The sequence below is a fragment of the Saimiri boliviensis genome, chromosome 5, assembly GCF_048565385.1.
Source record: "Saimiri boliviensis isolate mSaiBol1 chromosome 5, mSaiBol1.pri, whole genome shotgun sequence".
Taxonomy (NCBI): Eukaryota; Metazoa; Chordata; class Mammalia; order Primates; family Cebidae; genus Saimiri; species Saimiri boliviensis.
This window is the reverse complement of record NC_133453.1, coordinates 149,160,686-149,183,815: the sequence shown is the minus strand read 5'-3', so window position 1 is coordinate 149,183,815 and position 23,130 is coordinate 149,160,686. Positions and strand designations below refer to the sequence as shown.

At 44.9% G+C, this 23,130-nt stretch overlaps 1 protein-coding gene across 1 annotated transcript in view; it reads left to right on the top strand.

Moving 5' to 3' along the window:
* ATP10A (ATPase phospholipid transporting 10A (putative)) overlaps positions 1-23,130 on the top strand; it is a 162,782-nt gene that overhangs the window by 76,780 nt on the left and 62,872 nt on the right.

Genomic DNA, 23,130 nt, shown 5'->3' with positions numbered 1-23,130 from the left:
GGTTTTCCTAAGTCTGTGTGGTCAGTGTAATAACAGCATCAGCCTCACCTGGTGCCTGTAAGAAATGCAGAGTCCCAGGCCCCGCCCAGATCCACGGAGGCAAGGATCTGCATTTAACAAGCTCCTGAGGGATTCACGTGCCCATTAGAGACTGAGAAGCCTGCACTGCATGGGTGTCACCTGGACAGAAAGAGGCATGTTCTTCTCTAATTGTTGTCCTTGGTTTTGGATACAAGTGGGATAATCAGCTTGTGTGATCTTGCTCTCCTGACATAGTTGATATTATCATACTTCACTAATTAAGACACTGAAAAAAAGACACAGCTCTTCTACAAATGATGTATTTTTGAAAAGCTCTGAATAAGATATAATCGATTGGTGTTCTCCTATAGATATAATTTTAGGGATGCTTTTTTTGCATTACTTACTGATTGATCCACAGGGGAGGAGCTTATGGCTGGCCAGCTTTCAGCTGCAAAATAGCTAATTATTAACAGCACTTATTTGCACCGAGCCTGTGCTTCCTGGGGTGAATCATTTTACAGCAGGTGCTGCAGAATCAGTGCCTTGCTGTGTTCTGGTCTTCGTTAACCTGCAGCCCGTGTTCCTCCAGCTTTCCCAGATAATGACCGAGGACAGACGCTCACAGAAACAATGTTTAATCTGGGAACCCTGCAGCCCACTCAAGTTGACACATGAAATTAACAATCATATGCATGGAAGCCTGAGAGGCATCCTTCTGGGAGCCCAGGGCTGGAAGGGATGCTGGAGAGCCAGCTTCACTGGGAGGAAGTGAGTCTGGATGCAGCCGGGGAGCCTGGCCATCTGCTGTCATCTGGGATGAGTCTGACTCGCTGGTGGCTGATATTCAAGACAAACAGATGATGGGCTGTTGAATTAGTAATCTAGAATTAAAAGGAAGCCCGGGCCCAGTGAAAATAATTTATTTCTAGAATTCCATGGGCAAGCAATTTAGGCATGCAAAATAACACCCTTATTCTCGTCAGGTTAATGTTGCTCAAGAATGAATGGAGTGCAGGTGGAGGAGCAATTATTTTCTTACAAAAATAAACTTCCTTTCCCTAAGTTGAAAATAGCCTTAAAGAAGTCAGATGACAGTCGTTTCTTAAAGACAGGCAGTTCATTAACTGGTTGCTTTTAGCTGCTCGGTAAGAATCTTTCAAAAAATCAAAAGTTTGGGAAAATGTGTGTGCCACTTTGAAAAAAAGCATTGTTTGTTAATTACCAGTTGAAAATTTTAGCTGCCCTTTGGTTTTTTTAAACGGCCTGGTTGCGGTCTGACTGACATAAAATAAACCGCACATATTTGAAATGTGTGATTTGGCCAGGCTCATGCCTATAATCCCAGTGCTTTGGGAGGCCAAGGTGGGAGGATCACTTGAGGCCAGGAGTTGGAGACCATCCTGGGCAACATAGCAAGACCTTGTCTCTACGGGAAATTTACAAATTAGCTGGGCATGGTGCCACACACCTGGAGTGCTAGCCGCTTAGGAGGCTGAGGCTGGAGGATCCCTTGAGCCCGAGACTTGCGTTTTGCAGTGAGCTGCAATTGTACCACTACACTCTAGCCTAGGCAATACAGTGAGACCCTGTCTCTAAAATAATAAATAGGCGTGGGCACAGTGACTCACACCTCTAATTCCAGCACTTAGGGAGGCCAAGACGGGAGGATCGCCTGAGCCCAGGAGTTCGAGACCAGCCTCAGCAACGCAGTGAGACACAGTGTCTGCATTTTACTTTGCTGGGCATGGTGGTGCATGCCTGTAGTCTCAGCTACTCTGGAGGCTGAGGCAGAAAGATTGCTTGAGCCCAGAAGGTCGAGGCTGCGGTGAGCCATGATAGTGTCACTGCACTCCTATATCAGTCCTTTGTCAGGCTGCTGATAGAAACATACCCAAGATTGGGTAATTTGTGAAAGAAAGAGGTTTAATTGGCTCACGGTTTAGCATGGCTGGGGAGGCCTCTCAAAACTTACAGTCACGGCTGAAGGGGAAGTAAGCACATCCTTCTTTACCTGGTGGCAGGAAGGAGAGGTGCCGGCGGAAGACGCCCTTATAAAACCGTCAGATCTCGTGAGAGCTCACTATCACGAGAACAGCATGAGGGAAACCAAGCCCTGATTTGTTGACCCCCCGCCGGGTCCCCCCCACGACATGTGGGGACTGTGGGAGCTACAATTCAAGATGAGATTTGGGTGGGGACACAGCCGAACTGTATCTTCCCCCTCCCCCCATCTCATGTCCTCACATTTCAAAACACAGCCACACCTTTCCAAGAGCCCCCCCAAAGTCTTAATTCATTCCAGCATTGACCCAAAAGTCCCAGTCCAAAGTCTTGTTTGAGACGATGTAAGCCCCTTCTGCCTATGAGACTGCAAGATCCAAAACAAGTGAGTTACCTCCTCGATACAGTTGGGGTGCAGGAGCTGGGTAAATACAGCCATTCCAAAGGGGGGACATTGGTTAAAACAGACGGGCGACAGGCCCCCAGGCAAGTCCAGAACCTGGTGGGGCAGTCATTAAACCGGAAAGCTCCAAATTGAGCTCCGTGGACTCCATGCTTACATCCAGGTCACGCTGCTGCAAGAGGTGGGCTACCAGGGCCTTGGATGGCTCCATGCCTGTGGCTTCGCAGGGTGCAGCCCCAGTCCTGGCCGCCTTCACAGGCTGGTGTTGGGTGTCTGTGGCTTTTCCAGATGCTTAGTGCAAGCTGCTGGTGGAGGTACCATTCTGGCGTCTGGAGGACAGTGACCCTCTTCTCACAGCTCCACCAGGCGGTGCCGCTGTGGGAACTCTGTGTGGTAACTGGGAGTCAACTAAACTTGTTTCCTTTATAAATTACCCAGTGTCTGGTATGTCTTTATCAGCAGTGTGAGAACAGACTGATAGAGTAAATTGGTACGAACCACACGGGCATCAGCTGCTGGGCATGTCCTAGGCTTCCCAAGCCCCGGACAAGTACTCGTCTTTCAATCCCTGTAAATTATATAGAATTTTTAAGAGCTAGAAATGGAATAATACAGTCTATCCTTTTTTTTTGTCTGACTTTTTTCTATCAGTATAAATATTTTATAATTTATCCACGTTATAGGTATTCATAGTTTATTTCTTTTTATTGCTAGTAGTATTCAGTTGAGATACATAGTATAACTCAAGTATCTTTATGATTCATTCATCTGTTGATAGACATTTAGGCTGTTTACATTTTGGGGGTGTGATAAATAAAGATGCTATGAAAATTCATGTAAAAGTCTTTGCAGAGACATAGCCTTTCACCCTCTTGGACTCATCTCTTAGACAAATCCACAGGAGGCATGGCTGAAACCTATGTAGGCACATGTTTTATGTATGTATGTTTCAGTTACCAGGCTGGAGTGCAGAGGCACCACCATAGCTCACTGCAGCCTCCAGCTCCTGTGCTCAAACCATCCTTCGGTCCCAGTCTCCCAAAGTGCTGATTACATGCGTGAGCCACCACACCCAGCCTCATGTAATTAATTCCTGCTTTGATCTTGGTTAGCACAAACCCATCAGTTTCTTCATTACAGTTCTGGAAATTCAGTCCAATGCTGTGAACTCAAAATCATTAGAATCCACTTGTCAGAGTGCTTTTCATTCTTTCCATGAACTGCGCTGAAGATATAACACTAAGATTGCAAGTGCTTGCAAGTAGCTTTCAGAAAGAAATCTGAATCAAGCAATTGCTGTGGACACCAAGACCATGGTAATGCAGTCGATGAGGAAATCTGGTTATTTGTGAACCAAAATTATGACTGATAGCATTTATACAAAGACATAGATTTCTAGGAACCTTCTACAATTTTGGAACACCTCTTAATAACACATCCATATAACCATAACTCGAAGGCTAAGCATCATTCCTTATTTTGACAGTACTTCCCATATAATTTAAAATATTTGATAAGCCCATGTTGGCTTAATCTCTGTCTTTTTTTTTTTGAGACGGAGTTTCGCTCTTGTTACCCAGGCTGGAGTGCAATGGCGCAATCTCGGCTCACCGCAACCTCCGCCTCCTGGGTTCAGGCAATTCTCCTGCCTCAGCCTCCAGCTAATTTTTTGTATTTTTAGTAGAGACGGGGTTTCACCATGTTGACCAGGATGGTCTCGATCTCTTGACCTCGTGATTCACCCGCCTCGGCCTCCCAAAGTGGTGGGATTACAGGCGTGAGCCACCGTGCCCGGCCTAATCTTTGTCTTTTATAGCTCTTTTGAGATGTTCCAGGGCTTTCTAGAATGTCCTAAAGTTAATTTAGGACAAAAGTTTTTTGAGAAGTTTGTCCAATAACCAAGGTTTAAATTACATAGCTACTTGGGAGGCTGAGGCAGGAGAATCGCTTGAACCTGAGAGGCCAAGTTTGCAGTGAACTGAGATCGCGCCACTGCGCTCTAGCCTGGCAACAGAGCAAGACTCCATCTCAAAGAAAAAAAAAAATTACATGATCAGGTAGGAACACATGTCATTAATGAAATAAAACCAAAGTGACAGAAGATTTCAAAGACACAAAGCACAAGAAATTATCTTGATTGAACATAAAATCAGTTTCCTAGGCCAGTTAAAAGGAAAACTTTTAACAATGATTTTTTTGAGACAGGGTCTTACTCTGCCCCCCAAGCTGGAATACAGTAGTATAGTCTCTGCTCCCTGCACCTCCCAGGCTCAGCTGATCCTCCACCTCAGCCTCCTGAATAGCTGGGACTACAGTTGTGTGCCATCACGCTCGACTAATTTTTTAGTCGAGACAGGAACTTTTTGTAGAGACAGGAATTCACCATATTTCCCAGGCTGATCTCGAACTCTTGGTCTCCAGCGATCCACCCACGTCGGCCTCCGGAATTACAGGCCTGAGCCACTGCACCCAGCCCACAGCTTTCCATTAAGAGCAGAGAGCTCCAAGAAAACCTTGTTCTAACAGAGGCTCCAACTCCTCCCTCCTGTCAGTGTACCTTTCATATTAATGCTCAGTTTTTAAAAACTTAAATTGTCTTTCTAATTTTAGAAATCTTGTAAGGGTCGCCGAGAGAAAGGAGAATAGACCCAAAGTCAGGCAAGAAGCTTTGTTAACCTGCCGGACTGTTCCATAGCAGCCAGAGGAGGCAGCCCTGAGCTTACAAAACCAGCAGTTTAAATAGGGTGAGGGGGGCAGAATCTATCCGGTGGTAAGAGGCACAGAGATAGTGTGTTAACTTGTAGCAGACCCACAGCACATCATCCTGTGACTTTTGTGGCTGCAGTCTTTTTTAAAAAAGAGAGAAACCAGGAGTTTTTTTTTACAGATACGTGTCAAACAGGAATTTGCAAGTATGGATAACCAACGTCTGTTTTCCCCTGTCCTCCCCAGCCGCCCGGATGGCTGCCATCGGGCTGTGCTTAATTGTAGCACGTGGGGCGGCCTTGCTGTGGCATCTAGGTAGGGGTTTAGGAGTGCAGCTGCGGAGCAGTCAGACTGGGGGAGCGGCCGGGGAGGTCAGCCTGCGGGAGTCGGTGTTCCTGTCCCTCACAAATCTGATCACACAGAACGTTCTTTTCATGAGATTCATCCTGCACAAACCTACATCTTGCTAAACGTTCCGTTTTGTCCTGTACTTTCTACCTTAGGACAAACATTTCCCTGCCTTTTCCCTTTATCATTTTGACCGCACAAAGTGCTCTCTCAAGCAAAAGAAAGAAATTACTCTTTTTTCAACTTTTTAATTTTTTTTTTTACCAAAAACAAATCCTCACATCTTTTTTTGTATCTTCCCTACTTACTGCTCCTTTCTGCCTATTTTCTATTTCCTTCTGAAATCTGTATCTTAAAAAAAAACTTGTAAATAACCTTTGAGTTAGGTAGAATTGCTCTTTTTTTAACATAAAACATATCTGCCCATCTTTTCAAAATTTTTCTTACCAAAAACACATCTTATTTTCCTTGTACATTTTGCATACAAAATGGTTTTCCTTTTCTCTAGTAATTGTAATTAGATATAGCAAGTAGAATTTTTAACTCTAAATTTTAACCTTTTTTGTGAAAACCTAGGAAATATGCAATTTTTGTCACTTACGAACATTTTATGAATTTACATTTTATAATTACTAGAAACATGTAACTTCCTCACAGAACAATTGTTTTATGTTTACTAACAGACCCAAATATATTTAGCTAGTCCCTATCACATAAAAACAAGATGTCAAAGAATATAAACTTTAAATTTATGCTTATTGATGAATGCTTGGTAAGTTAAAATGCTTGGTAAGTTAAAATACCAAGCATTTTAACTTACCAAGAAATGGCCTAAACATTGAACGAGCATCTATTACTTAATTTTACTTTAAGGTTTTAAGTTGCCAAAAATATTTTTTAAATTATGATGCATTCATTTGTAAGTGCTTATGGCCGTTTGAATTTATCTCATTTACTCATTTTAACAGTTGTATTTAAGCTGTTCATATGAAACACTGAACTAAACTAGCCATCTCTCAAGTTCAGCCATTTTTACGACATGCAAATGTCAGGCAGTCAGCACCGAAGCAAGAACCCCAAAGTTACATACATAGGTAATTTGCCAATGAAAGGACACACTGTTCACATTAAACCAGCAACATTAAGCCAGTTTTGTTTACCAAAGATTTACCCAGGTAATGCGGACCAAAAGTCATTTGAGTTGTTCTGTTTCTTTCTGACAGAATATTTGATTTAAGCACTTACTTTTCTTTAAGCCAATTAATCAGCGCGCTCATGTATTTTGGCAGAGAAATATCAGGTACGTAGAACACGTACAGACATGTGGACGTACAGACACACAAACAGAAGCCGATCTTACAAGACTCTCCATTGGCCAGTGTTCTCCCCGCTCCTCCGTCTGTCAATCTTCTGCTCACCCCTTCCGTTGTCCTGAACCATTGCTAGCTGGGCTTGCATTCCCAAAGGGATGGCTCCCAAATGAAACAAGGTAAACAATGAACAGAACTTGGATCTAGATACTATTATTTCCCAAAACAAAGAAGGGGTAAGGGCCCAGGGAAGGCTGGATGGCCAGGAAGAGTACATTAAAGAAAGGCAAGGTTTATTATGTAAACGTTGAGCCACTGTCTTTCCCAACAAAGAGTTTCTCGTGGTTTAAGTACAGAGAAGGAGACACCCTTACTGATGGGGATTTTTTTTTTACAGATGTGCATTTCTTTTACAAAGGGTTTCAAAATTAGCTAGCCAAATGTCAGAAAATTGTATTTTAAAGACAAATTTAGTTCCAGAGGAGGACTTTTCAGCTTTGTTTCTTAGATTATTGACTTAGCGGGTAAAGCCCACTCATGAGTGGGCGAAGACTATTGGGTAGAAGCCTCCTGGAGCTTCCCTCAGAGGCCCATTCGTCCTGGTGGTCAACATGGAGACTGCTTTCAGAGGGTGGGCAGCCTGTTTTGAGGGGCTTTCCTGGAAATCTTTGAGACAGCCCCTTTTCTAGTGTCCTGGTTGTCTGCACAAATGGCAGCGCTGTTCTAGGAACTGTTGTCTTAGGGATCACACATTAGAAGCGCTCCAGGGCAGTCCCAACACCTTCCAGGTTGCTGGTTGCCATGGAGCTGGAGCCCTTTGGGAATAGCTTTCAAAAGCTCATTTGTGCTGTTGCAGCTTTGCCTGGCCCGTAAGCAGTCCAGTGAGGCTGTTAGAAAATATCACTGTGCGTCTTTCATTCATTTTTGGGCCTCGCCAGGTCCCACCAGTATGCATATTAGTTGGTAGCGGTCAGGTATCCAGGGGTCATAATTAAGACCTTGAATTCTTTAGAAAACTTTCAAACATCTTTCCAGGGTTTAGGAAGTTTTTGAAATATGGCCCTGAGCTCTATTTCTGTCTAGGGGGTATAACTTACTTGGGAATTATCTCCTGAATTTTTTGGGTAGTTCTTATAAGGAAATTGTTTAACTGCTATTTCAAAGAAAAAAAGACAATTCGGACAGTGTTAGTCCATGAATATTCAGTAGTAGACCATGAATATTCAACCAAGGTAGGATAAGGTATGAGGCATATCTTGCGTTTTTAGCTTTTCATTAGCTTTTGGTAATGAATCTTTAGGAAAGGCGGTTTTAGAATCCTGTTGTCTCTTCGAGGATCCTGAATGCCAATAAGAACCCCATTCCCTCTGCCTAATTTGGGGAGTCCAGGACTCAAGAGCACTTCTTCAATAAACAGTTTTGTTCCTCTGGAGCATTTTACATAATGGGCTGTTGTAATTCTGGATAATCTTTAGCAAGATGTTTCTACTTCTGTAAATATTTGCAGGTTATGGAGCCAAATATACATGAAAACGTCTGCTAGAAGGCGGAGTACTTGGAGCTTGAATTAGAGATGCCATTTTCATGTTGGCTCTTAGTTCTCCAGGGCCAGGATGACGTTGCTTTGGAGATTGCCTTGACGAACTTAACCAATGATTTTCCATTTTCTGCCTGACCCAGACACCTGAGGCTTCCCTTACCTGTGTGTGTAAGAAAAAAGAACACACGAACCCGAATCTGTGGATTCCAAAAGCTGGAGCTGACGCTCTCCTGCAGTAATAACCGCTTACAGCAACTGCTGTCAGCTCCCTTTAAAACTGCAGCCTAGGGACGTACAGTGGCTCACACCTGTCATCTGAGCACTTTGGGAGGCCTGGGAGGAGGACTGCTTGAGGCCAGGAGTTTGAGACCAGTCTAGGCAACATGGCAAGGCTCCCATCCCTACAGCAATTTTTTATTTAGTCTCTAAGAATAAAAAATTAGCTGAGTGTGGTGGTGTGCATCTAAAGTCAAAGTTATTTGGGAGACTAGGATGGGGGGATCCCTTGAGCCCAGAAGGTCGAGGTTACAGTAAGCTCTGATCACGGCAGTGCACCCCAGCCTGGGTGACAGAGACCCTGTCTTTAACATATATATATAAAAAGAGAGAGAGAGAGAATGCAGCCCTTTACGTATGCTAGCCACAGATGGGGGGCAATGTACACATCTGTCCATACTGTTGGGAGCTTGACTCAAGACTTCTATGGAACTCAGCCCAAGAGGTCTTGAAAAATGGAACAAAAATTACAGCCCTTCGCTTGACCTTTGGGGAGGGGAGGTGCAGTGAGGGGTGCTTTTTCCTGTATTCCTCAGGGCATCTCAGGGAAGCGACCTAAGTGCCCATCAACAGATGAATGAATGAAGAAAATGTGTGGTATGCATACAAATGGAATACTATTCAACTTTAAAAAGAAGGAAATTCTGTCATCTGTAAGAACATGAATGGAGTGAGATAACATTATGTTAAGTAAAATAAGCCGGGCACGGAAAGACGAATATCTCCTGTGCCCACTTCTATGTGGAATCTAAAGCAATCAAACTCAGAAGCAGAAAGTACAACTGTGGTTACAGAGGCTGGAGGATGGGGGCGGGGAGAAAGGAAGGAAGGTGATGGTCCAAGGGAGCAAAGTCTCAGTAGACAGGAGGAGTAAATATACATTTTTTGAGTTCAATTGTAAAGTGTGGTGAATATAGTTAGTAATGGAATATTGTACATTTCAAAATTACCTAGAGGGTAAATTGCAAACGTTCTCCCTAAAAAAAAGTCAGGTGCTTGGAGTGATGGATATGTTAACTGGATTAACTTAGTTATTATACATTGTATTCACAAATCATAACCTTAGTTTGTATCCCTTAAATTTATACCATTATAAATGATCAGTTTACAACAAAAATAACAGAGTAAAATAGAGAAAGCAGCATCTAGAATGATAAAATACATGGGATAAATTTAAGCAAGGAGGTGAAAGACTTAGATACTAAAAACTATAAAATATTGCTGAAAATATTTTAAAAAGAAGTAAATGAAAAGACATCCTATGTTCGTGGATAGGAAGATTTAATGTTAGGAAGCAGTACTACTCAAAGCCATCTACTGATATAAGGCAATCTCTGTCAAAAACCCCTGATGCAATTTTTGCGGAAATAAGAAAGGCAATCCTCAAATTTACACAGAATTACAAGGTTCCCCATATAGCCAAAACAATCTTGAAAGAGAAGAATGCATTTGGAAGATTCACATATCTTGACCTCAGAGCTTGCTGCAAGGCTACGGTAATCAAAACAGTGTGGTCTACCAGAAACGTACCCTTTGACCGTCATCTCGCCCTCTCCCCCACCCCCAGCCTCTGGAACCACAATTCTACTCTCTGCCGCTAGGTTTGGTTGCTTTGGATTCCACACATAAGTGAGTATGTGAGATATTCATCTCCGTGCCTGGCTTATTTTACTAAGCATAATGTCGTCTAATTCCATCCTTGTTTCAACTGACAGAATTTCCTTCTTTTTAAAGCTGAATAGTCTTTCATTATGTATATATACCACATTTTCTTTATTCGTTCATCTGTTGATGGACACTTGGATTGATTCCGTTCTTGTGAATAATGCTTCAGTGAACATGGGAGTGAAGTCATCTCTTTGGCAAACTGACTTCGAATCTTTTGCATAAATACCCAGGAGTGAGATTGTTGGCTCATGTGGTAATTCTATTTTGAGTTTTGGGGGAGCCTCCATACAGTTTCTCATAATGGCTGCACTAATTTCTATTTCCATCAACAGGGTACGAGTGTTCCGTTTGTCCACATTCTCACCAACATTTGATGATAGTTTTTTTATCATAGCCATTCCGACAGGTATGATAGCATATCTCATTGTGGTTCTAATCTCCATTTTCCTGGTGATTAGTGATGTTGAGCATTTTTTCGTATGTCTGTTGGCCATTTGTATGTCTTCTAAGAAATGTTTATTCAGATCTTTTGCACATTCTTTAAATTGATTTTTTGTTTTCTTGCTGTCGGGGGTTTGAGCTCCCTGTATACTTTGCATATTAATCCACTGTGATTCAGCAATAGCTTGCAATAGTGGATATATGGCTTGCAGGTATTTTCTCCCGATTTGTACCTTGTCTCTGCACACTGTTAATTGTTCTTTTGCTGTGCAGAAGCTTTTAAATTTGATATTACCCAACTTGCCTATTTTTGCTTTTGTTGCCTGTCCTTTTGAGGTCAAATCCAAAAAATTGTTACCCAGACAAATGGGAAATATTTTGTATAACGTGAATTATGGTAAACTTGTTGACACTTGCTTTAGGACCTAAAATTTTGGTCTGGCTTGCTCATTGCTGTTTGTGCTTTTGAGAATAATGTGCATTCTGCCATTTTTAGGCAGAGTATTTTATAGATGTCAAACAGGTAACACAGGTGGATGGCGTTTTTCAAGTCTTCTGTGCTCCTGCTAATTTTATGCCATTTTTTTCTGGGAATTATTAAAAAGGGTTATTGGACCTCTGAACATAATGCAAATATGTGTGTTTCTCTTTGCAGATCTATCAATTTTGCCTCATTTACTTTGAAGCTTTGTTGTTAGGGGCATTTTGGCCTTTTTCAGATCCCTGGCAGTATTCTCTGCTTTGAAACTTACTTTGTCTGATAGCAGTCCAGCCGTTTTAGCTTCCGTCTGACTAGTTTCCACGTACCTTTATATCACTTATTTGCATCTCGCATTGAAGTGCACTTTTTTAGGCAGCAAGAAGTTGAGTCTTTTGCTTATTTTTTTTTTTTAAAGACAGTCTCTTCTCTTTTCATTGGAATTTGTAAAGCTTTTGCATTCCGTGTGATTAATGATGTGATTAGGTTTCAGCCTATCATCTTGCTAGCTGTTTTCCCCTTTTATTCTTTACTGCCTCTCTTTTCTCCCAGTAGTTATGCCTCTTCGGTGGAGGTTACTTCAGGGTTTACTGGATACATCTTTCATGCCTCCTGATCTATCCTTTCAGTGATATCATTTCAGTTCACATAGAGTCAAAGAACTTTGTAATGGTATCCTTCCATTTCTCTTCTAGACTCTGTACCGTCATCATCATATATATGTATATGTAGTAAATAAATATGTTATTTTTGATTGTACATTTTGCTTATGTATTACAGAGATTTATGTAATAAGAAAAAGTCTTCCATACTTACCCGTGTGGTTACCTTTTCCCGTGCTCTTTATTCTTTTGTGTGGATCTGTATTTCCAAATGATATTTTGCTTTCGCCTGAAAGCCTTCCTTTACCATTTTTCTGCTCTGGATCTGTGGATGACATCTGGATGCTCCAGTGAGCATTTCCTTTGGGTGTCATGCCAACACTCAGAAAGTTTCACATCTTGAAGCATTTTGGATTTTGGAGTTTCAGAGTAAGGATACTCAACCTGTTTATTTAATATCATTTACCAAAATATTTTTCTTCATTTCTCTTGTGACTTCTTTTCTTTGACTAATTGGTCATTTAGAATTGTATTACATGATTTCAAAGCAAATGGGACTTTTTTTTTTTTTTTTGAGACAGAGTTTCACTCTTGTTACCCAGGCTGGAGGGCAATGGCGTGATCTCGGCTCACCGCAACCTCCGCCTCCCGGGTTCAGGCAATTCTCCTGCCTCAGCCCCCTGAGTAGCTGGGATTACAAGCATGTACCACCACGCCCAGCTAATTTTTCGTATTTTTAGTAGAGACAGGGTTTCACCATGCTGACCAGGATGGTCTCGATCTCTTGACCTGGTGATCTACCCGCCTCAGCCTCCCAAAGTGCTGGGATTACAGGCTTGAGCCACCACCACAAATGGGACTTTTAATAATTTTCTTTTTATGGTTAATTATGATTTAACTTAATCCTGTATGAATTTAGTTCTTTGAAATTGATTGATACTTGCTTATGGCACAGAATATGGTCAGTACTTGTCACTGTTGTGTGAGTACTTGGAAAGACTGTGTGTTCTACCGCTGTTGTGTGTGGTGGTGTGCATGTGTCCATTAGGTTAGTTTATTAGTAGTACCATTCCAATTTCATGTACCCTCCTTTATTTTTACTGTTTTATCAAATACAGAGGAAGGGATGTGACCAAGTTTGTGGGTTTGTTTTATGTCTCCTTTGTTTCTACCAATTTTTGTAACCTATAATTTGAATTTGTGCTATTAAGATTATATAAAGTTAGACATTTTTATCTTTCAAATGAGTTGAACTTTTCATTTCACATTAATGCTTTTTACATATGGACATGCTTTTTGATTCAGCATTACATTGCCTAATGTTAACACGGGCACACGAGCTTTCTTTTTGTTACTCTGCCATGTACATCTTTTTCAGCTTTTCACACTGTTTTCTGGTATCTGCATGCTTTAGGTGTTACTTCTCGTAAACACATTGTTGAGTTTTTAAATTCAGTCTGAAACAGTCTTTGGGTTTTCATTAAAATATTTTTCTTCATCCACTTTTAAAGTTACTAGTGGTATATCTGAGGGTGAAGCATCCATTTATTCTATTTGTTTGTCCTGCCTGATGTGTTTTTCCCTCTTCATTTTTGCCTCATTTCTGATTCATTGAGTTTATCATGCTTGCTTCAATTGCTTTGGAAATTATGTACTGCTTTATTATGATATTGGTGGTTACATGAGAGATTACAGTACGCGTCTTTGACTATTAGTATTTAGCATGAATTGATTTTTATTCTCTTTCTGAATAATGCAAGGACCCTTTTAAAAAAAATCTTTGTATTCTCTTCCAACTCATATTCTCCCGTGTGTTGTAACTATATCAGTTTATGAATGCCAAAGACATTATCATTTAATACGGTCAACACGCTTTTACATTTACCTTCCTTCTTACCATTTGGTTGCTTTTCATTTCTCCCTGATCTTAGTCCTTCCATCAGGGCCAATTTCCTTCTTTCTCTCTCTCTCTCTCTCTCTCTCTCTCTCTCTCTCTCTCTCTCTCTCATAGCAGACATAGGGCTCTTACTCTGTGTCCAGGCTCATCTCAAACTCCTGGTCTCAAGCAATCCTCCAATCTTGGCCTTTCAGAGTGCTTGGATCACAGGCATGACCCACTGTGCCTGGCCGCCTCCTCTTTTATCACTACCATTTAGCGTTTTCTTTAGTTTTGGTGTGCCAGAAACAGGTTTCCTCAGTTTCCCTTTAAGAGCTTATTTTCTTTGGTTTTCATCGCTTTAGTGTCATGAGACTAGGTATCATCTCCCTTCATCGACCTTATTTAAGGGTCTTGGATCTGTGGTTTCTTGCTCTTTATCAGATTTACTACGTCCTCAGCTCTTAGGTCTTCAGTGATGGCTCCAGCATCATTCTCTCTCCGTCTTTCTTGTGGGGCCGCAATGACACACTCGTTAGACTTTGCTCTACCCCTGTGTTTTCTTCCCTCTCTTCTGTACTTCTCATCCTTTCATCTTCCGTGCTTTATTCAAAACCGTCTTTCTCGCGTTTCTTGTGGTTTTCTCGTTACGTTTGGGAAATCTGCTAAATAAGCCATGCAATCAACTTTTAATTGAAAATTTTATGGGGGCCTAGTTTTTCCCTAAATCTCTTAGGTCATACTTTATAGTTTCTAGCTGTTCTAAAATCTCAGGCTTATCTTTAGCTTCATGATGGTAGCAAGCATGACTTTAAACTTCCTGTGGGCTTGTTTCTGTGCTTGTTGGTTCTTTCGTGACGCTTTATGCCCTGGTTACACCTGGTTATCTCTGAGTGTGTGTTTGACATTGTGCTTGGAAATTGATTTTTTACAAATAATTTGAGGTTTTGTATTTCACACACACACACGCACACATAAAGAATACTTCTGTTGGTTTTGTTTAGTATCTAGGGGTTCTAGCAATTGGGGATCATTATCATCCCCGTTTTACATTGAGAGTTCCCTGGGCCACTCAGCTGACTCTGAGCCGGGCAGCAGCTGCACAGAAGTCGCTCAGCAGTGTTCTGGATGTGTTCGGTGCAGTGGCAGCATGTCGGATCGAGTTCCACGTTGAAACCCTTTCCTCCAGTTCCCTTTACCGGAGACGCACTTCTTCCTGGTTGTGTCAGAAAGCGTAGGTGTTTATCAGGCCCCTGTCTTGGTAGGTTTTATGGTAGACAGAATAATGGTCCCCGCAAAGGTGCCCACATCTTAATCCCCTAAACCTGTGAATATGTTACGCTGCACAGCAAGCAGAAATGAAGATTGTAAGTGGAATTAAGGCTGTTAATGCGACCTCACTGTCAAAGCGACACAGCGCGAGACAGACCGAGCCCCTCCACACTGCTGACTTGAAAAATGGAAGGAAGCCGTCATTCAGGGAGAGTGTCTCTAGAAGCTGGAACAAACAAGGAGCCGGATTCTCTGCTGGAGCTGCCAAAGGAACGCAGTCCTGCCGGCGCCTGGACCGTAGCGCAGCGAGACCTGTTTCCGACTTCCAGCTTCGAGGACTGCGAGATGACAAGAGACTGTTGTTTCAAGCAACCAAACGTGTGGTCCTCTGTTACAGCAGCCGCAGGCGGCTGATGGGGGCCCCGAGCACCAACGTGTGTCCCACGCGCTCCACTGCACCTCTGAACTACGCCTTGCAGAATCTCTAGACTGTCTTCCGGGCAAAGAAACCTCAAAGCGCAGCCTCAGCTCTGGATTTGTGTGTGTTTACGTCCTGGCTGGCTTATCCTTCACTGTCTTGTTAAATCGTTCATACCTCCAGGCAGCTGTCTTCGGTTTCCTGTCCAGAGCCCCCGTTTGCCTGCAGCTGGAGGTGTGGGCCAGCTTGCCCAGTTGTCTGGTGCTGGAAAGCTTTTCTTTTGAATCTGATGACTGAGCTAATCCGGTTGTGCTTCAGAATTTCACCTTTCTGTTGCCATTTTCGTCTTGGAATCATTCCCCAGATGAGCACAGGAGCCTTTTTTTTTCTTGAGCTGAGCTCCTCCGTTTGTATTCTCCATCCCAAATGCCCTCTAAAGTATGGTCTTCTTCTACGTGGCTACCAATGGCCTGGTGGTCCGTGGAACTCTGCCTGTAGGATCCCTTTCTTTATAAATACCCTGAGGCTCCAGACCCCGGCTGTGCTGTGCAGAGAGAGAGCAGCTTTCCTGCAGCAAGGCTGTGTCTACCCAGTGATCTCTGAAACCTGACACATTCACACCCTGCAGCTGAGCCTCTGCCCACACCATCACCCTACCTGTAGTGATGGAAAAGGCGGTAAGCGGCCTGTGGCTGTGGACGCAGACAGGCTGACGCGTGCTGGGCTGTGCGGGTGAGCTGGGCAGGACGGCCGCAGGCGGGACCATGCAGGGGCACCCTGCTGGATTAAGTACAGATACGTTCAAGAGGGCGATTTTAACGAGCAGCCCTGATCTCGGTTTGAATTTGGTGTTCTGTGAACCAGCTTTCGTTACCTGCTGCCTGAATGCGCAGCCAGTTCTTAGGGACTCTCAGGTGCATCTGACGGAGGAGACAGCGGGGCTTGGCTGGCAGCCACAGCCCACTGAAACAGCATGGAGCGCTCGGGACCAGGAGGGAAAGAAAGCGTTTTGATTTTGAGACTTCAAACTCTAACCCAGCACTGTGAGCCCTTGGATTTTACCACCGTCTATGGAGGCTTTTCACCTGTGCAGCAGTCAGGAGGCAAGGGAGGGCTGGCGCCTGGTTCCAACTCGAATCGAACAAGGGAAAAGCTGGCTTTCTGCTCAGAAACTGAAGGAGGGCCGCTTGATCTCTAACACTCCTGCTTGCAGCACGAAAATCTGCAGTTAGGAAAAGCAGACAGAACCCAGACACCCCTTGATCAGTTTCTCCCAGGCGTGAACCTCCTGGAAGCCCCCTGTGGACGTGTGTGACGTCGATTCTGAAAGAAGACTGCGGAGGCCCCGATGCCACCCAATGCCAGTCCTCATTGTCCCTGCCAGCGTGTCACCCTGGAGATGAGGACCACACCAGGCAGGGACACGGCACTCAGAGAGTCCCTCACGAACGGTGTGACGTGCAGTGGAGTGTCCTGCCAGGAGCACCCGGGCCACCGTACTTACCGCTTCCGTATGTAGGACATCTTAAATAATACAGTCACAGACACCACTGTTATAGATGACATTGCTGTCTAAATGGGTTTCATGGTCATTTCTATTCAGCATTCGTCTCAGGGCGTAAGCTCCCAGAGTGACACTGAATCTGTGGTACTTGCAGAAATGATCACTTTAAGTTTCCTCATACATTTCGTGTCTCTGGCCACCAGGGCACTTTCACTTGGGTATTATTTATTCAATAAATAACGGACTGAGTGGCCACTAGGCGTCCAGGGAGACCGTGGTGGACAAGACAGACTGCTTTGCTGTTTCAGGTTAGCAGATTGAAAGTGCTCACTTGACAGTACAGTCTTGGCAGTGAAAAAGTAAATGAACTCACTCATTCAGTATTGGGATCGGGCCATCCGCCCTCCTTTGAATTTCCGCAGCACTGACTGTCCGGCGGTAAATACAAATCACACCGAAATACAAAATACTAATCGTAATAATAATATTCCATTAAGTTGGATAAAAATGCTTTGCTTAATTTAATTCAGGTATTCTTTATCTGTGATCAATGAGTAAGGAGCTAAGGGGACAGATTAGAGGCTATGAAGAAATCGTTTTATACTGCCGCCAGAGGAAAAGTGCTCACACTTTAAAAAGAGGAACTATGGGCTGGGCGCGGTGGCTCACACCTGTAATCCCCAGCACTTTGGGAGGCCAAGGTGGATGGATCATCTCAGGTCAGGAGTTCGAGACCACCCTGACCAACACGGTGAAACCCCTTCTATACTAAAAATACAAAAATTAGCCGGGTGTGGTGGTGGGTTCCTGTATTCCCAGCTACTCAGGAGGTCAAGGCAGGAGAATCATTTGAACGCGGGATTCGGAGGTTGCAGTAAGCCAAGACTGCATCACTGTACTCCAGCCTAGGCGACAGGGTGAGAGTCTGTCAAAAAAAAAAAAAAAAAAAAAAGAGGAACTATGCATTCCCAAATCACAGAGCGCCTCTTGGCAGATGGTGCTACAGGCAGGGACTCTGGGTCCCCAAGAGCCCAGCACAGAGTTTTGGGGTGATTGGGAAGCTTGTGGCACACGAGACCTTCTGCAATGAGCATTCGTCACCTCTGACCGTGTGTGTGCCAGGCACTGTCACGGTGTCCAGGACACAGAGTACCTGTGCTCAGGGAACCTGTGGTCTAATGAAGGAGGGATGGGAACCAGCTCCAGCCACACCCAGGATGTGATGCCTGCGTAGGGGCCGAGCAAGTTCGGAGCTGTGGCGCCTGCCTGCCCTACCAGGGTGCTGTCAGGAAGGCTTCTCCAGAGAAGACAACATCCTGAAATGCTAAATGAAGCACTCTTCGCCTGATGCTGTAGAATGAGGAGTCAAAGGAAGCCATCCAGAAAGGTCCGGGCCTACTCAGCGTTCCCTGCCCGGCAGGAATGAGCACTGGGAGGGGTGGCAGCTGAGGAGGTCAGTGCTGTGACCCTGGGCAGAGCTTTGCTGCTGCATGAGATGAGGATTTCCTCCTGTAGGGAGGTGGCTGTCACCAAGGCTTTGATAAGGTGGAATACTTTTGTGATCAGACGGGGGGATCGTTCAGTCCAGGGACAAACAGACAGCAGGTGGCAAGACCGAAGCCAGGTAGGCAGAGGTACTGTGTGCGTCCACTGAGAGGCTTCAAGGACCATGTCCAGGGGTGATGTCAATGCTGGAGGTGAACCAGGGGGACCTCAACCTCCTTGTGACCTAGGACTATCATGACAGGTGACGCAAAGGGCATTTTCAGAACGAGGTCGGATGCAGAGGACAGGGGAGCATGTGTGTTTTCCACGTCTTCTCGCTGATGCAGGTGGTGGCCCTGCCTGACTGGCAGGTGCCACCCTTGCACTCTGTTCTCTCACCAGGCTTCTCTCTGCCCACATCGTCCAGAGACCCAGACAGATGGCCTCACTCTGAGGTTTGCACCTGCTGGCAGGGTCCCTGCAGCCGACTGCACTGGGTACCTGTGCTGTGAGTTCACCCGCGGCTGAAGCAGTGGGAACGTCTTTACTTTTTTTAATGATAGGAAAAAAAAGTAACAGTATCCTCTTTCATGGACTATAAATGCCCTTTCCAATATCACTGCTTCTGTTTTAAGATGGGAAGACCTCTGTATTTGCTTTTGGTGAGTACTTAGTAGTAATTCACTTAATGTAAATGTGAAATACGGGGTTGGTAACAGAATCTCTCCTGTGAATCAAAGCATTCATTCAAGTAGCGATCTGGGCACTGCTGAATTAGACACACGCCGCCCACGCACGGCTGGAGAGGGGACACAGCTGTTCTACCTGGAGGAGGTGCCAGGCATCGGAGGAAGTGGAAGCACGCCACGGGGCTCTGGGTGTCCCTGGAGTACCAGCTGCTGCAGTTTCTAGCAGAAACACAGGTTCAAGGGCAGAGCTGGAGGGCTCTCTGTCGCACCATTGTTCTGCTGCTTTCTTTCCACCTAGTGAAGGCATTTCACGTTGCCCAAAGAAGCTTCAGAAATATTTGTAAGATAACAGAAGCTATGAGCACCTTCTTTCTGGCCGGTGAGATATTGATTTGAACGTGCTGCTCTGCCACGGGTGCACCCTTCACGTTGTCGGCTTCCTTTCGTCCGAGATGCTGGGGTGCTCTGGCAGAGCTGCGAAGGGCAGTGCTTCAGCTTGAAGCTGGCATATGCGGGCGGCGCTCTCGCGGGTGATGCTGTTTCCGCAGCCGTGAGTCTGTTGTCTCAAGCACGGGGGTGAACGGGAACCGCCTCTTCATCCTACAGAATTGTGGACTTACAGGGCTGCAGCGACCTTGGAGATCCGAGTCCAAATGTGCTCTCTTCACTTGCCAGAAGTCTCATGTTTATCAATGAGAAGAACTAGCACCAGCTCCCTGGGCTCCTGATTATTTGGTTTTGGGTAGGCTCTGCTGAGCCCACATCCATGGTCCTTGCTGAGGATGGGAAGACAGTATCTATGATCAGATCAGGGTACGTTGAACTGAAGCATGCTTTCAAAACATTAACACTTAAATTTTGGAAACTTCGAACTTTAAAAAGCAATGTAGGTCGGGCGTGTTGGGTCACACCTATAATCCTAGCGCTTTGGGAGGCTGAGGCGGGTGGATCACCTGAGGTCAGGAGTTTGAGAGCAGCCTGGCCAACGTGGCAAAACGCTGTCTCTACTGAAAATACAAAAATTAGCAAGTGTGATGGTGGGTGCCTGCCAGCTACTCGGGAGGCTGAGGCAGGAGAATCGCTTGAACTCAGGAGGCGGAGGTTGCAGTGAGCCAAGATCTTGCCACTGCCTTCCAGCCTGGGCAACAGGAGCAAAATTCTATCTCAAAATTTAAAAAATAAAAAGCAATTTAAATGTTTTGGGACGTTTCTGTAGAATCTGTTACACACTCTCTGGCTCATTTGCACAGTCTTTTCCCATTAATGCCAGATTGTCTCTGTGAGTTTGGTTGATGACTGAACTGATCTGTGAGAGGCCAAGGAAGCTCCCGTCAGCCACTCCGAGGCCGCTGTGACCCTGGGCACGGCACTTAAAGATCCTAAGTTGAGGGTGGTGCAAAAGTTGACTTTCTAGCAGGGTTGGAGGGTAGTAGGCGGGCACTAGGCACAGTGCCTGGCATTTAGCAAGCCTCCCGAGACTCATAATGACGTCGATGGTGATGACAATCAGAATGGCGGTGCCCTCAGGAATCACGGGCAAGGGAGACTTTCTGTACTTGTACTGAAAGGTCCCAGATTTCTCATCTATGTTCAACTTAATGATTATTTCATGTCTTCCCAGTCAATTCTCAGAGTTTGTTTATATCTGCTTAAAAATGTTTACATTCTGTCTCCCATCTAAGTTCTGACCCTGCTTTGCTTCCAAGATCAGACAAGACTGGATGCGTTCAGGGTGGCAGGGCCGTAATGACATTTCTTATCCCGGCAAAATATGCAGAACGTGAGCGTTAGCATTGCCATCATTTGAGAGTGTTTACAGCTCAGTAGCCTGAAGTGAATTCACATTGCTGTGGAGCCATCACCGCCATCCATCCCTAGAACTCCTTCCTCTTCCCCAGTTGGCTATCTACCTTTTTTTTTTTTTTTTTTTCTTTTGAGAGGGAGTCTCGCTGTGTCTCCCAGGCTGGAGTGCAATGGCGCAATCTTGGCTCACTGCAAACCTCGCCTCCTGGATTCAAGCAGTTCTTCTGCCTCAGCCTCCTGAATAGCTAGGATTACAGGCACGTGCTACCACGCCCAGCTAATTTTTTGTCTTTTTAGTACAGACGGGGTTTCACCATGTTAGGATGGTCTCGAACTCCTGACCTTGTGATCTGCCTGCCTTGGGATATCTACCTTTTAAGCAGAATGGAGTTCGTGTGCTCAGAGCAGAAGGGTGGATCAGGGGCCTCTACCTCTGACTGTGCTTGGGGGGCAGGTCGACAAACGTCTGACTGATGGATACCTCTGAGGCATGACCGCAAAGCTGGTGTGGAGTGAGGCAGGCGTAGAGAGGAGGGAATGGGGGACACGTCCACGTATTTCCTAGTGAGGAGTGTTGCCTTACTGCCTGCTGTTAGACATACCCAGTGTATTTTCCTCATCCAGAAGGTGTGCTCTGGATATGACACGCCTTGTAAAGGAGGAACTCAGAGAGGGCCTCTGAGATCGCTGGAATGAAGCAGCGCAGACCGGGCCGCTTCAGCAGGGGAAGTTCATTTTCTCACCGGTCTGGAAGCTGGATGTCAGAATGAAGGGTCAGCAGGTGGTTTCCTTTGAGGCCTCTCTTCTTCTTCTCCCTGTGTCGTGCAGGATCTTCCCTCTGTGTGTCTCTGTGTCCGGATTTTCTCCTTGTATGAGGCCTCCAGTCTTGTGGGGTCAGGGTCCAGGCGATGACCTCATTTTAACATAGTTACCTCTTTAAAGGCTTCATCTCCCAATAAGGGCACGTGCTGAGCTACGTCTGGTTAGGACGTCAACATACGAGTAGATGAGGGGGCTCCGTTCAGCCCATACCCGTCTCTACAGATCCCTCCTATTCTAAAACTTCTCCAGATCCTCCCCAGTCCCAGGAGGAAGCAGAGGAAGCCAGGCGTCCCGTGCGGGGGACCTGCCCTGCACACAATCCCCAGGGCACGGGATTGTTGGTAGAACATTACAGACACAACTCTGAAGTCCCAGAGACAGAATGTCCTACTGTTCCTGAGCCATGCCCATGACATTTTTCTTAGAGAGAAAGAATAATAAACAGATACAGAATATTTTAAGTCCTGCCCTCATCGTCTGCCAAGAATAATCCTGGTGTTCTCTGGAACCCACTCCCTTCATGGTCATCCTGTGCTTTGTATCTGCAAATGTCCGCCCTGGAAAAAGCCATCCACTGGTTTCAAGATAATCCACAGGCTTTAAATAAACACAAGACTCCTTGAAACAGAGCCTCGCTCTGGAAATAGAGCGAGAGGCCATTTCAGTCCAAGGAGAAGAGAGACTGGTGGCTAATTAAACTTCGAGAAGAGCCTTTTAAAATAGCATTTCAATTTCAGTTATTGAGTCGAGCTATGATTATCTAGCGTGTCCTCCTTTTAATGTATGCTTTACGCTGGGAAGCAGTAGGAGCTGAGTGTGGAGTCATTACCTTTACGGCCGTATTCTGTGCAGGGAAGTACTGGATGTGGCACGGGCAGAGTTACGTGGGCTGGTGTCCACAGTGCTTGTGCCATTTCTGTGACTTTTAAACACCTTCACTTTCTGTGTGTGTGAACAGACGCTTCCATCTTCTCCCGTGTTGTGACACTTGGCGCGTTAAGTAGAGTGGCAGGCTGACCTACTGATAAAAAAGAAATCCACTAATTGTACTCATTCATACTAAAGGCTTACTCCATTTCTCTCCCTTCTTCCTCCTTCCCCCCACTCCTAAGCCTTTCGTACGAGCCAGGCTGTGTCATATCTATCAATGGAAAAATTCTAAAGACATTTTTGTGGTGAGTCGTCAGGTTTTTTTTTTAATTGAGCAGAATGCTAAAGAAATCGTTGGTTCACACGTTGGCTGTGAAGTCTTTTTCGTCAAAGATCCGTGAAGATAGTGTCGTGTACATTAAAAATGGGATTTTATTGTGAGTTCCCGTTTTCCAGGTGGAATTTGCTTCTCTAAGACTGTGTCGAAATGGCCACGTGCCGCGTGTCTTGAAACTCATCCAGCCGTGTCCTGCACCGGTGGCCTTTGATTTCTCTCCTGTTCTCATTTAGCAACAGGGCTGCAGTCATTCCCAC